This window comes from Sus scrofa, chromosome 3, assembly GCF_054392235.1.
Source record: "Sus scrofa isolate SSC_HxYL_T2T_F1_AM1 chromosome 3, Sscrofa_HxYL_maternal_Yorkshire_Landrace_v2.0, whole genome shotgun sequence".
Taxonomy (NCBI): domain Eukaryota; kingdom Metazoa; phylum Chordata; class Mammalia; order Artiodactyla; family Suidae; genus Sus; species Sus scrofa.
Genome location: NC_139385.1, coordinates 114,258,146 through 114,273,663, shown reverse-complemented (window position 1 = coordinate 114,273,663; position 15,518 = coordinate 114,258,146). Strand labels below are relative to the sequence as shown.

The 15,518-nt window shown below is 43.1% G+C and overlaps 1 long non-coding RNA gene across 12 annotated transcripts in view; it reads right to left on the bottom strand.

Annotated features, from left to right (window-relative positions):
• The window catches only part of LOC146404873 (uncharacterized), a 44,327-nt gene extending 28,875 nt beyond the window's left edge, over positions 1 to 15,452 (bottom strand). For 8 of the 12 annotated variants that reach the window (XR_014842216.1, XR_014842215.1, XR_014842217.1 and 5 more), the window contains exons 1-2: positions 15,341 to 15,446; positions 8,944 to 8,983 (exon numbers count right to left, since the gene is read on the bottom strand). This is a non-coding gene — a long non-coding RNA (uncharacterized LOC146404873). Of the gene's footprint in view, positions 1 to 8,943; positions 8,984 to 9,115; positions 10,680 to 15,340 lie in introns of those variants that run through there. The other 4 variants (XR_014842227.1, XR_014842224.1, XR_014842225.1 and 1 more) reach the window with 4 other exon arrangements.
• Positions 15,453 to 15,518: the final 66 nt, after the last annotated feature.

Below are 15,518 nucleotides of genomic sequence, written 5' to 3'. Positions count from 1 at the left end.
CAAACATAAAATTTTAAAGTGTTCTTGGAGAACTCTTGAACTCTTGAGAATGTGAATCTATGAACTTGTTTGAGAAAAACTTGCCGGAGGAAGCCAGAATATAAACACACAGACCAGGAATGGGGAACCTTGGCTCAGTTTGAGAGACAAAGTACACACCATGAACATGACCTCAGAAGGGCCCTGAGGATAGAGGCTTGGACAGGCTTTGCCTGTATCCCACATTAGACTTAGTACAGTGTCCTAGCAACTGATAGTGCTCAGTAAATGACCATTAAATAAATCAAGTAAAAATCAATAGAGGAACTTGTGGTTCAAACTCTGACATTGAAAGAGCTTGAAAGTCATCACCCCTGTACTCACCGCAAGAAAAAAAGCTGAACAAATTGAAAACCAACAACTTGTCTTAGAAACATCAGAGAATTTAAATCATAGGGCAAAGTATCATCTGGAAACCTGGAGAGACAGGTGCTTATGGAAAATCAGAGCTGAGATCAGCTTACCGGAAGCAGAAGCCCCAAGAGCCAGTACCTACTCAGAATACTTTCATGGGAATTTTGAAGAGTTACTGGAGGCTGGGTGTGGATGACTTGAGATTCAAAAACCCAGTGTGTGTGCTGGGGAGAGGGAGCAAATTTGGGGAGGAGAAATGGTAGACTTCGTTTTCATGGTTTTGACCTCAAGGATCGTTCTCACCGTGAAGATGGGAGGACAACTTGCTCCTGTTTCCAGCAGAGGGACGAGGGAAGTGACCAGTTTTAAATGTACCAGGGGAGACTAACCATTTTGACAAATGCCCAGAGCATGCTCCATAAGAAAGGACTGTACTCTGAGGGAAGTCATTTTACCCAGAGCCTTATCTGACTTAGGAGAAGAGAAATTAGCCAGCTCAAATCCCCTCTAGTCTTTTTCTTTTCTTTCTTTCTTTTTTTTTTTCCTTAGGGCTGCAAGTGCCACATATGGTAGTTCCCAGGCTAGGAGTAGAATCGGAGCAGCATCTGCTGGCCTTCACCACAGCTGCAGCAACGCTAGATCCTTAATACACTGAGCAAGGCCAGGGATAGAACCCGCATCCTCATGGATAATGGTCGGATTCATCACCGCTGAGCCACAACAGGAACTCCCCCTCTAGTCTTCCTGACTCAAATACGGGGAAGGAAAAGGCTGAGGAATGTTTTGGAAGGTCGCAGCCCAGGGACTCAGGCCCACTAAAAAGGTGAGATTTAACCATGATATTACAGAACACCTCCCCAACCCACACCCAAGCACCACATCCCCAGGGCTCCACTACAATTACAGTGGCATATAACTGAGAGAGAGACAGAGCGAGCTAGGAGACCCAGGTTCTATTTAAGATGTGTTTAGGAGTTCCTGTCATGGCGCAGTGGTTAACGAACCCAACTAGGAACCATGAGGTTGCGGGTTCGGTCCCTGGCCTTGCTCAGTAGGTTAATGATCCGGCGTTGCCGTGAGCTGTGGTGTAGGTTGCAGACGCGGCTCGGATCCCGCGTTGCTGTGGCTCTGGCGTAGGCTGGCGGCTACAGCTCTGATTAGACCCCTAGCCTGGGAACCTCCATATGCCACGGTAGCGGCCCAAAGAAATAGCAAAAAGACAAAAAAAAAAAAAAAAAAAAAGATGTGTCTAGGGAAACATGAAAACAACAGGAGAATGAAATCTATAAGGAAAGTAGAAGAAAATGAAACTCTGGCCCCTACAGCTGCAGAAGACACTGAACACAGCACAGCTCACCATAAAACCTAATTATCTCAGTTTCTTTACCCAATACATCACGTCCAGCTTTCAACAACAAAGTAAATGACATGTTAAAAAGCAAGGAAAAACATAGTCTGGAGAGACAAAGAAAGCATAAGAAACAGATCCAGGCATTACATAGCTTTCAGAATTATGAGATAGGGAATTTAAAATAACTATGATTAGTATGTAAAGGGCTCTAAAGGAAAATGAGACAAGATGCAAGAGCAGATGGGTAATGTAACCGGAGCGATGGAAACTCCTAAAAGAATCAGCGAGCTTAAGATATGTCATCCTTAAACAGAAATGCAAGGAGAAAGGATGATTTTTAAAACTGGAACAGAATAAGAGTTCCCTAGTGGCCTATCAGTTAAGGATCTGGTATTGTCACTGCTGTGACTGGGGCTCAATCTGGGGCCCTCCCAGGAGCTTCTGCATGCCACAGGTATAGCAAAAAAAAAAAAAAAAAAAACAGGAACAGAATATCAAAGAACTGTGAACAATTACAAAAGGAAGCACAAATGTAAACATATAGTATGGAAATACTAGAAGAAGAAGAAAGAGAAAAAAAAACATAAGATGTATTTGAGATAATAATGCCTGAGAAATTCTCAAAATTAATGATAGACTACAGCTCCAGAGAAGCTCACGAACACCAAACAGGATAAATACTCAAAAATCTATATGTAGACATGTCATACTACAGAAAACCAAAGACAAAGAGAAAAAAAAAATTAAAGAAAAAAGAAACCTAACCTATAGAGGAAAAAAGATTAAAATTACTTTGGATTTCACTTCAGAATTCACGCAAGCAAAAAGAGAGTGAACTATTTAAGTATTGAAGGAAAAGTCATCAAACTAGAATTCTGTATCCAGTGAAATTATCACTGGATATATAAAGAACTCTTAAAACTCAAAAATAAAAAAATGAATAACTTAATTAAAAAGTAGGCAAAAGATCTGAACAGCCCCCTCACTAAATAAGAAATGCAAACTTTAAATAAGTCTGTGAAAAGATGACATTGTATGTCATTACGGAATTGCAAATTAAAACAGTAGTAAGATACTACCACACAGCTATTAGAATGGTTAAAACAAAGCAAAACAAAAAAACTGACAGTACCAAACATTTCATTCGAATGTAAGGTGTTACTTACAGCATGATTGTGTTCGTGGGGGAGATTGCATATGGAGCCTCTGTTCTAGCCACTCATTTTTTTGTGTAAATCTAAAATTGTTATAAAAATAAAGTCTCTAAATTTTTTAAAAACCAATACACTTAGTATGAGAGTCCCTAGTTCCATCCATGTTGCTACAAATGGCATTATTTTGTTCTTTTTGTAACTGGGTCACCTTGCAGTACAGTAGAAAATTGACAGAACACTGTAAACCAGCTATAATGGAAAAAAACAAAAACCATTATAAATAAATATCCATACAGGGTAAATTGAGGACACTTGGAAGATGCACAGAGTATAAGAATGATAAAAATCAAATGCATTTAGAACTAGAAGAAACCTTAGGGTTGGTCATTTGTTCACCGAATGTTCACTGAGTACTCACAGAGTGTCACTGTCTGTGTGAGGCCAGGCAAGTACAATGAAAACAAGATGGCCCCATCACTATATTGTACGAGGTGAACAAGGTCAAAGGATCCCGATTTTTATAAGTGTGTGTATATATGGGGGGGGGGAGAACTTGGAGAGGATGGTCACTAAGATAGGAACAGTAGTCATTTCTAGATGGGCTTGTATTTCCTTTTGCTGGTTCATATCACTTCATAGTGTTTCTATGGTACCCATGCTTTGCTGTTGTGAGAAGAAAATAAAATAGTATGAGTAATGGGTTTTTTTAATCTCAAGATGGCATCTCAGAGAATACTCCTAAGTGCAGGGGAACTTACAGCCAGGATTGTGCAAGCACATGAATTGGAACAGGGTGAGCAGGCAGGTGGTTGGGACAAGGTCATTTCTTGCAGGGAAAGTGCATGGCGAGAGCCCTGGGTGCCATGCAGAAGTGTCTCTGGTGGCCCCAGAGGACAGGCCCAGTGGCTTCTGTGGTGGATTTCCCTCCATGGCAGCAACCCTTGACCACCACTAACCACAGCCAGATTTGTGACCCTGGGAGTTTTTAACATTTGTTCATTTCTACTGAGTTTCCTCCATCCGGTTTTCCAAAAGATGTTTCACAGAAAACTTGACCCCCAGAAATTAATAGGTGGTTAAATGCTTTTGGTAAATGCTAGATTAAACAAAGAAGAGCACAATTATTGATAGCAGAACAAACCCAAGCCTTTATTATGCTATGATCTAATGTGTGACTCCAAAACATAGTCTGCAGTATTTCCCAAATTTATTTGAGAAAAAAATCACCCTCTCCACTTCATTTGTTTTGGTAAGAGAAGAGAATTTTATGGAATCAGTGTCATCATTTGGAACACACTGTTATTCTGCCACATGTCACACCCATGATTCATGGGCCATGAATTATCCTGTTTGTCACTATATCCCCTAGTATCCTCAGCACAAAGCACAGCAATAGAACACAGAAGGCTCTCAAATATTTAAGTGAGTGAATGAATGGAATTCATTAAGAAAAACTGGCTTGGAGTTCCCGTAGTGGCTCAGCAGAAATGAAACTGACTAGTATCCATGAGGACACAGGTTCAATTTCTGCCCCTGCTCAGTGGGTTAAGGATCCTGCATTGCTGTGAGCTGTGACATAGGTCGCAAACGAGGCTCAGATCTTGCAATGCTGTGGCTATGGTGTAAGCAGGCAGCTGCAGCTCCGATTCGACCCCTAGCCTGGGAACCTCCATATGCCACGGGTGCCACCCTAAAAAGACAAAAAAAAAAAAAGAGAGAAAGAAAAGAAAGAAAAAGAAAAACTGGCTTAACAAAACTACACTTTCTATATGTTTTCCCTGCAGAGAACATCCCAACTCAATCCATGTAGGCATAAAAGAATTCAAAATCTAGAGCCTCTCACCAGAGGGTTCTGCCACTTGCAAATGAAATTCTCTTTCTAGCTGAGAGTTAGGGACAAATCAAGGAAGATGGGTCTGTGGTTCATCTCTCACCTCTCCCCCTTCAACGAATAAAACTTGCTTCAAGATAATCGGTTGGGAATGGCCTCCAAAGAAAACAATTGGTTGGATCACATGAAGTGAATGCGTGACTATCAGAGCAATAAAGCCTTGCCCTTTCCCCTTTGCCTTCAAAAGTTTAGCAAGGACATGCTTTCCCCACATAGCCTGATAACGGCTGTCCCAGAGGATGGATTGCTCAGGGATTACAACTAATTGGGGTCAAGAAGAGACTGCGTACAGTCTTGCCAAGAGCTCTTCTTGGGCTGAGAAAGTGCATGTTCCCTCAGATATTTCCCTGCCTCAGTGCTTAGCCCCTATGGTACTTGCTTCTACCTTCTACGGGCTTCTGCCACTGAACAACTAAGAAGGCATTAGCTTCATTTCTTCTAAGAGATCAAGGAGCTCATTAGTCTTTCAAAAGACGACAAAGGAAAAATCTGTTCAGCCAAAATTCAAGCCCAAATGGAAAATCCAAATATTTGAATGGGTCGCAACATCCACGTGCTACAAAAATCTAACTTTCTTTTCAAAGAAAAATTCCAGTGATTGTGCTGCGTTATGCTGAAGGCTGTTCAGTCTAGAGCCGTTTCAACCTCTCAAAACTTTATACGTGCAAGGAAAGCAAACCGAAAGTGAAAGTCACTAAGTTTACTCTATTTCTGAGGTTAGTTTCAACCTCCCTGGTTTTCAACACTCACGGCATTGTCCAGACAACTAGATGCAGCTACAACGAGGGATTTTCTAAGTCAGACAGAGAACCTGGGCTAAATTACTCCAGAGGGATGTGTGCCATTTCTAAGTTTGTGGTCTGCTTCACTGTGTTTAAAGCAAAAGTTATTAGACACTAATGCCGGACAGATTTTCTAAGTATTCTGTATTGCCAATGGCAGAGCCAGATGGGAACCACATCAGGAGAGACATGCGTGACAGCCTTTTCCTAAATGCCCGTGATGAATTATAATTTGCAAAGGGGAAAATTGCAGCTGTGTGGTGCCAGAGTAATTTCCTCTAAATACCACTCCCATTGGGTCATTTTCTCATCATGGGAAGCCAGGGCTCTCTTTTGTATGAAATCTAAAGACTGCTATTAATGACCTCATTTGTCTTCCTGCTCTACCTGGAAACGAGCCAAAAGGATCCCTACACCCCAGGACAACCGCTATATTCTTCTCCGTTATGTTTTGTTTGGGTGGCTCCCTGTGGAACTCACACCTCTAACATCCTTCAAAACCTGGCTCAAACCTCATTGTTTTCAAAGAGCCTCCCTAGCCAAACCTGCTCCGTGCTGATCATTCTCCTATATTTGGCGTTCCTTGTGGTGACCTGTAGGTTGTCACTATAATTATTGGTGGGGCCCCTGGAAAGCTTAGCATCCAATATGTGTCCCTTAAAGCAAGTGTTGAAATGGACTCCCTGGTATGTTATTTCTTTACTCCTTCTTTCCCACCTTTCTATAAGTCTCACTCTTGATTTTGCTTTGCTTTTCCATCACTTCTAAGTTGTTACTTTGGTCTAAAGTATCTATTTTATGTGATATCTTAATTTTTTTCTTAAAGTGGAGGGTCAACATGATTTTTTGGACTTTATTATCCTGTGTTTTTCTCCTTAGTACACGACCTCTCTGAGCGTCTTACCTCCCACTACTTCATACACTCCTCTGGGGAAAAAATTATCTCAGCAGCAAGTTACTGTCTTCTGTTCTGGTTTCTGAAATGACCATTTTCTGTTCTTCCATTGGTTAAAATACTGTGTTACAAGATCCTTAATATAGATCATCTGAACCCAAATTATCATCTTTTGTTGAAAATGAAGAACCATATCATCATAAAAAAATTAAATAGTTGACCCAATGTCAACCAGCTAATTAGGCAGAGCCAAGACTAAATCCAGGTCTACCTGATTCCATATCCTTGACTTGGCATCCCCTAAAAATATCTGGTGCCAGAACAGGTACTCAGTGGTGGCCGCAAATTGATTGTTGAAGGATAACCCAGAAAACTTGCCCCAGAATTGAATAAAACTCTGGAGGCAACACTATAGAAGGTTGAACTTATAAAACTGAATGGTGTAAAAAAAAAAAAAAAAAAAGTTGGCTTCATAAAAAGTCTGATGAGACCCTAAGGAGATCTCTCTGGACAAGACAAGTCAGACCTGCAAAGGTAAAGGAAATACGTAGGGTGTGGGGTGAACATAATACTGAAAGAGATACCATGTGCTGACATCCCAGTTTGGAGACAGAGTAAAGAATGGATGGAGCACCCTGGTGTGGGTTTAGGTCCAAGGCAAACTGATCCCACTCATATGATGGTTGTTGCAACCACCACAACAGTTGTAGGGTTTCAATGAGAGTAACCTTGGTGGTTAATTCCTGAGGGGAGATCTGACAAAAATGGAATAGTCATACTTCTTACATTTGAAGCCAGAATACAGAATCTTTGTTCACTGAGAGCCTTCACACGTTATCTTCTCTATAACATTTTCCCTCACTCCTCCTCTGCGATTCATGTTTATATAATATTTACCACATGATATTATATCAGTGTGTCTGTGTCTGTCTTCCCCACTAGACCATCAGCTACTCCAGCACCAGAATATAATCTTTTGGAAACATCACACACATGCATTTCTCCCCAGACTGATCTAGAGATTGGATACAATTCCCATAAAATGTCAAGCAGAATTGTTGAGGAACTGGACCAATAATATTCAAACTTACACAGAGATCTAAGAATAAGCAAGCCACCCCTGAAGAGGAACATCAAGACCTATCACAAAGCTGAAGCAATGAAGACAGTGTTTACTGGCACCGATATAGACAAACCACTCATTGGAATAGACTAGAGAACCCAGAAACAGAAACAGAAAGAGGAGGAGGATGAGATGGGTCCTTGAGCCATGAGAAATTGTTGCAGATCATTAAGGAACCAATGAATTATTTCATGAATGGTCAGTTGGTCACCTACGGGGGCGGGGGGAAGAGCAACCCTATAATCAGATCTTGCGTCACACACTGAAAAATAAAATCCTGGTGTGTTGAAGACTAGATGTGAAAGGCAAAGCCCAAAAAAAATCTAAGGCAATGTAAGAGAATATCTTTAGGACCTCAGGGTGGCAAAGGTTTCTTAAGCAACACATGAAAGTATAAACTAGTTTGTCAAAAAAACAAAACAGGAGTTCCCACCGTGGCGCAGTGGTTAACGAATCCGACTAGGAACCATGAGGTTGAGGGTTCGATCCCTGGCCTTGCTCAGTGGGTTAATGATCCGGTGTTGCCGTGAGCTGTGGTGTAGGTTGCAGACACGGCTCGGACCCCGCGTTGCTGTGGCTGTGGTGGAGGTCGGTGGCTACAGCTCCAATTGGACCCCTAGCCTGGGAACCTCCATATGCCATGGCAGCGGCCCAAGAAATGACAAAAAGACAAAAATAAAATAAAATAAAATAAAATAAAATAAAAACAAAACAATAGATCCCATGATGAAAGTGATTGGAAAAACCAAAAAATAGATGTTTGCAATATGTATAGCCAATAAAATATATGTAAAGAGGATTTTTTTTAACTCGTCAAAGTCCAGTCATTAGATGAATAGATACAAAGCCAACAGCTTGGGAGGAAATGGGCAAAAAATAGGAACAGGCACTTCACAGAGCACTAAACATGAGTTGTCCATAAACACATCAAAGAATACTCAACCTCATTAGTAATCGGAGAGGCTAATTAAGACACCAGTGAGACACCACTTTTCATCCACTGGACTGGCAAAAATTAAGAAGTCAGACACTGTCAAAGTCATGGAGAGGGTGTGAGTCAACTGGAATTATTATACACTGTTGGCGGAAGTCTAAATTGGTACAACTTCTTTGGAAAAAATAAGTTGAATGTTCGCGTGCTTTTTATCTTTGTAATTCTACCCTAGATAAACACTTGCACATATACCTAAGATTCCTTTTAAGTATAAATTCTAGAGAAGCCTTTGCAAAGCATTTGTGTACAGGAACATGCACAGCAACATTCTAATAGCAACTGCCAACCCTTGTCCAGAGTAGCTGCAGAATGAATAAACAACTCTTTATTCATACTAGTGCAATACAATGTTACACATACCTTAGCAAGAAAGCCGTGCTCCTTGCCACATGGACAAATCCTAGAAACATAACAATGAGTGAAAAAAGTAAGTGAAAAGAAGACTGGGTCTATAGTACAATGTAATATCATTTTTATAAATCAATAAAAATTAATATATTATTTGATGTTACATACATGTATGCTAACTTACCTTTTAGAACCAGAAGTTTATAGAAATAAAATTCAGAATGGTGGTCACTTCCTAGTACAGGAAAGGAGCCCACCAGCTGAAGCAGTGGTATTGGCCATGATCTCTAAGGGTCACAGATGGTGCTGTTGTTATTTGGGCTCATCTTTACCTGTGTGATTGTCACATTCTTTTGCCAATATCAAATATGACATAACGATAAGAAAAGGAAAAACCAAGTCGTCAGGCTTTTCTGAGAACACGGAAACAAGATCCTTCCAGTTAAGATTTTTACCAGTACCCACAGACTCGCCAACATCTAAACTCAGAGGTGGATGGGGCAGTGAGGTCATCAAGACCCATCACCAACTTTTCAGATGAGGAAACTGAGGCTCAGAGAGCATAGGCAACGGTCCGGTTATTCCCTGGCAGAGCCAGGAGCCAAACCCAGGTCTTGTGACACTTCTCCTCTTGTACCCTTTGGTCTGATGGATAAGAAAAGAACACTCCAATCTTATCCTTGCCTCTCCAAGACCTGGCACAGGCCTGACACTTGTTGGCTCTCAAAATATCTGTTAACTGGATATTACAGTATTTTTGATGGATTGTCCATAAAGGGTCTCCAGAGTGGTAAAGGTAATTCTCTCCCCTGGTTCAAGGAAAAGAAGAAGGATAAGAGGAAAGAGATGAAGAAGAAGGTGGTTCCTGGAAGCAAAACAAAAGTATCAGTCATGTCATTAGTGGGTATTCCCAGAACTCTCATGTGTGGGCACACAGGAGGGGGCATCTGAGAGAAGGGAGGCCAGATCTCAGCGGTAGCCATGGATGGATTTCCCAGCTGGTCTCAGCAGGCCAGCCTTGCGTGACTGGCTTCTTTAGCTTGAGGTGTAGAATTCAGAAGAAAGGAGCCAAGCCCTGTGAATGTGTCTTTGTTGCCTCCGAGGAAAGGAGTTGCCAGGATCTGTGGTTTGGCTGTGGAATGAGCAGTGGAAGCACTTTCTCTTCCATTCTATCTGCATAACAGCCTGGCTGATCTCACATCGTGTGAGTAAGTTCTTGGCAAGGCGAGTGGTTTCCATCTTACTTCACTGACGGCTTCCCTGAACCTTGGGTTTCCCCAGTCCCTAATTCTGTGTGGTGACAGCCCCCTCAGGTATCATCATTACTACTTTTGGGGGGGGGAAAGGCTTATTGAATATGAACGATTCATTCTTCAACTAAAATGTTTGGAGGACCCTATTGTGTTCTGTATGTTTTAAATGTGTTGCTATAATTACAACCTAAAGTGCATTTTATCCACAAATTATTATAGATGAAAAGACTGAAGCCATGGGAGATTTGATAAGAAGTCCACAGTTGCAGAGGTGAATCGGTTATTATTGCTGTAGAATTAACCACCCTGAAATATAGAGCATAAAAGTAACAACAACACATTAGGCTTAAAAATCTGCACATCAACAGTTCAGGATGGTTTTGCAGTCTTGGCTAAGCTGTGTTGAACACTGGTGGTCAGCTCCGGGCTGGTTAGGCGAGAAGCCTCATGGTTGACTGGTAGCTGATGGAGTCCCTCAGCTCTCCTCCGTGACTGACTGGGCCTTCTTCTTACTGTGCTTGCAAGAATCTAGAGCAAATCAGCCCCATTCGAGTATCACGATTCTTCCTCCCCTGGCTTTCCCAGACCTTCCCCGTCATCCAAAGGCTGAGCCAGTGTCCACTTTTGTGGGGAGTCGGCAGCCAGCCTCCCGCTCTAACTCAGCAAAGGCTCTTCAAGGCTCTGTCTCCCTGTGAATCTTATTTAGTGATTTATATTAAACCCATTTCCACTTCAGCAACTTTTGTCATTGCGATATCTCCCCTGATCTTTTGTATCTCTTCCATGGGCTCTTGATCTGATTACTTGTGCCATTAATCGCAAAACGTTTTGTCATAATTTTGTAAAATAGACTTCATTTTTAGAGAGGTTTTGGGACCACAGCAAAATGGAGTGGAAAATACAGAGTTCTCAATACTCCTGTCCTCACACATGCATAACCTCCCCCACCATCAACATCCCCCACCAGAGAGGCACATTTATCATAACTGGTGAACCTACACTGACACATCATTATCACTGAGAGCCCCTGGTTTACTTTAGGGTTCACTGCTGGTGTTGTACATCCTCTGAGTTTTAACAAATGAATGGTGGCATGAATCTGCCATAATAGTATCATACAAAATAGTTCCACCACCCTAGAAATCCTCTGTGCCCCATCCTTCCATCCTCACTAGCCCCTCTCAACCACTGGTCTTTTTACTGTCACCATAGTTTTGCCTTTTCCAGAATGTCATATAGTTGAAATCATATGGTACACAGTCTTCGCAGGTTGGCTTCTTTCACTTAGTAATAATATGCATTTAAGGTCCCTCCTAATCTTTTCATAGCTTAATTTCTTTTGAACACTGAATGATATTCCATTGTCAGGGTGTACCACAGTTTATCCATTCACCAACTGAAAGATATTTTGTTTGCGTCCAAGTTTTTGGCGATGGACGGGAGGTCCTATTGCTCCACATCCTGGCCAGCATTCTTTGCTGTCAGTGTTTCAAATTTTGGCCGTGGTAATAAGTGTGTAATGTTTTAACGTCACAGTTTTTATCAGCTAGACTCCAGTGTTTTTCTGAAGCTTATGCTTCATTTGATTTCTTTTCCCCTTCCCTTTCTTTCTTCTTATAAGGCCTCTGTATAATGCAAGATCTTTTCATGGTTCCTTTTTTATTACTTTTTAGAGAAGCAAGTGATCTTTTCCTGTATCAGCTTTTTGCTTTCTTACTCATGTTTCTTCCCTGCATTCCCATTCGTTGCTGATTGGAATGCAAAATGGTACAGCCACTTTGGAAGACACTTTGGCAGTTCCATATGATTCAGCAGTGGCACCCCTTGGCTTTTACCCAAATGAGCTGAAAATTTATGTCCACATAAAAACCTGCACACTGATGTTTAGAGAAGATTTTTTTCATAATTGCCAAAAACTTGGAAGCAACCAAAATATCTTTCAGTAGGTGAATGGATAAACTGTGGTACACCCTGACAATGGACTATTATTCAGTGTTCAAAAGAAATTAAGCTATGAAAAGATTTAGAGGAATCTTAAATGCATGTTATTACATTCAGCTTCTAATAAGCCCACAAAGCCCAAAAAGTTTGGGAAATGAATTGTTCAAGGTGGGGTTGAGGCGGGAACAGTGTTCTGAATCTTCCTCCCTTGGACAAATTGCTTCTTTTCTATGAAGAAAAAACAGTAGGGAAAAGAAGAGTGTTAGAAGGACTGACTTGGGAAAGATGTGATGTCTTTTCCTGTTGTTCTGGTAAAATCCTTTCTATGAGGCTTGGAAATGTTGATTTTTGAAAGATTTAAGAATTTCTTTCCAAGGCAACTGATTGAAGAACACATACAACAAGTCTTTTATCAGATGTCTCGTCACCTGATATTCCAGCCAGCAACACACACACACACACACACACACACACACACGCACGCACACGCACATGCACAGGCACACGCACACGCACACACACACACATTTTGCTTTTACTTCTACAGGGAATAAGAAGGAAAAAAAAAAAAGAAGAAAAAAAGGCCACTTTTTCTCAAATTACAGTGAGATAATTTTACCCTCCCCTACAACCCTAGAGCCCAACATTCCCAAAGCACAGCGATGTTTGAAAGGACACCATGTACCATTTCATTCCTTTGGGTAGAAACATGATTTTGAACTCCACCCAGCCTTGCCTCCACCTTAATTAAAACCCTAGAAGGACATTTTCTTCAAATGATATGTTTTCTGGGATTTCTTGGTGTTGCCTGAAAAGTATTTCTTTTGAATCAAAAATGTTTTGGCCAGGCCATCACTAGTGTGCGATGGCAAAGCGGACTGGGCCTGGGGTTGCGGAGAAGGAACAAGGTTCTCCCACCCCAGGGAGCACCACACCCTGTCCCAGCTTTCAGGCTGCTCAGGCTGTCTTGGAGAAAGTCCTTTCCAGCCACAGAGTTTGGGGGAAAAAAAAAAAAAAAGCCCATAGCTTCTGGTTTCGGCCTCCACTCCCTGACCCTGGGGCCCTGCCTGGCTCCCACCCCTCCCACCGGCCTTTCTCTTTGGTTGGGCTCTTTCTGTCCACTGGCTCCTTGTGCTGGACTTTAGGGATCTCATTCGCTTCCTGAGTTTTTTGTTGGTTTTTTTTTTTTTTTTTTTTTTTTTTTGCTTTTTAGGGCCGCATCTGTGGCATATGGAGGTTCCCAGGCTAGCTACAGCTGCCAGCCTACACCACAGCCACAGCAGCGCCAGATCCAAGCCACGTCTGCAACCTACACCACAGTTCATGGCAACATCGGATCCTTAACCCAATGAGCGAGGCCAGGGATCGAACCCACAACCTCATGGTTCTCTAGTCAGATTCGTTTCTGCTGAGCCACGACGGGAACTCCCTTCCTGAGCTTTCTTGACAGGACTCCAAATTCAGTCCTCCTGCCCTGTTCTCCCCATGCTCTTGCAAGAACCAGTTCAAATGCAGCCAGCCCTCAAGAGCTTCCCGGTTGCTCTGAAGCCTCTCAGAGCATCTGAGCAAGGCCACTATTCTAGCACATCATCTTCCCCATGTCTTTGCCTCCCCCACTCAGGAACAATGACTCATTTTTCTATGCCTCTCCTTCCACTTCAATGCCTAGTGCAGGATGGGCCCATAGGCACATATTAGGTATTCAGTAAAGATTAGCTGTATAAACTAAAACCTTGCCACTACAAAAACCACCTTCTCTGTTGACATACCTGCACAAAAACTCAGTAAACAGACCTGGTGGGAACGTTGATAAATGTTCAATAACTGTCTTTCAGCTGTGTTCTCAGAACCCCTCCTCCATCACTGCAAAGGCCATCAGGGAGGTTGTCACACCCCGGGAGATGGGAAAAGTCAAGCAGGCTGACTCGTCCAGCTGTAGGGCACTCGGCACCATTGCTGAGCTTTGAACAAACCCTGGGATTATTTATCATTGAAAATCAGACTCCGAGAGCCTTCAGAACCATGAAGGAGTTTATTATTCTCCACCCCACCTGCTTCTTCCCTCCGTTCTCTCTCCTCCCCGTCCGGCCTGACATTCTGCCACGTTCTCAGCAGGCTCTCCAGCTTTCCCGTTCCTCGGAGCACCTGTGCCGGGCAAGCAGCCGCCTTCCCGCCAGGTCGGGGCGGGAGTCAGGAATAGCAGCCCACCCTGCGCGCCCTCACCACCCCCTCTGACCGGGAGGGAGCATCAAAGGATGAGAAAGGCCAGCTGAGGCAGACACACCACAAGACTGACCAAATCCAGGCTTATCTCAATGGGGGACCTGCAGAGCTTGGGCAGAGAATGGGGGCCACTGCGCGGGGGTAGGGGCAGGGGGGCTCAGTCCCGTCTCCACCCATGTGACACCCGCCACCCCCACCACACACTGGGCCTGAGCTCACCCCTCCCGAAAGCACAGCAAGCTCTTAGGCCTCTAAGGCAAATCACGCCCTGGCCCGGTGACCAAGAAAGTGAAACCATAAAGAATATTAATTAGCCCTGGAGAGGCAGATAAAGATTTTCTAAGCTGGTGAAGGTCAAACTGTTCTTGCTGCAGAGCCCTTCCTTAAAGACCTTCCCGGAAAACTCAATGAGCAAAACCAACAGAACCCCAGGAAGAACAACACATACTTCCCATCTCCTTTTTTGCATCTACCTAGGCCAAGATGTTTTCATTTTACCTCCCTTCCAGAGGCTTCTGACATTGGATCCCAGCTATGGTGTACGCTCAGGGACTCTAACGCCAGCAAAGCCTGACCAGCCGGCAGCCCTCTCTTGCCGCTCCAGGAATGGTGCTTATGGAAAGCCGTAGAAGATGGGCAGATGGATAAGAACATTAGTCAAAATATTCTTTCTTTAGCGCGGTAGAGCCCAATACCAAAAAAGCTTAATTAAGACTAGGCTTTGGAGTTCCCCTGTGGCTTAGAGGGTTAAGGACCCAGCTTCGTCACTGTAGCGGCTAGGGCCGCTGTGGCACAGGTTCAATCCCTGGGGGAATTTCTGTACGCCAGGGGCGCCGCCAAAAAAGAAACAGAAAAGGAAAGAAAAGAAAAGAAAAAAAGCTTCATTGTCAAGATCCTGGAGCATCCAAACGCGTCTGCACTCTCAATATCTAGTATTGGGCCTCCGTGCCATGAAGGCCCTTCCCCACCCCCCGCCTCTCCTCTCTCCTTACCGCTTCTTGGCTTTACTCTCTCCAGCGCAGATGGGTTTTCTCTCTGCGACTGATAACACAGCATCTGGAACCTAGATTCCCCTCCACACCTCCACTCTCCCTGAGTTAAGATAACTTCACCCCTGAGCTCGTCTTAGAAAAGTCCAAGGAAAGGCCTCTGATTGGCCCCGATTCTGTC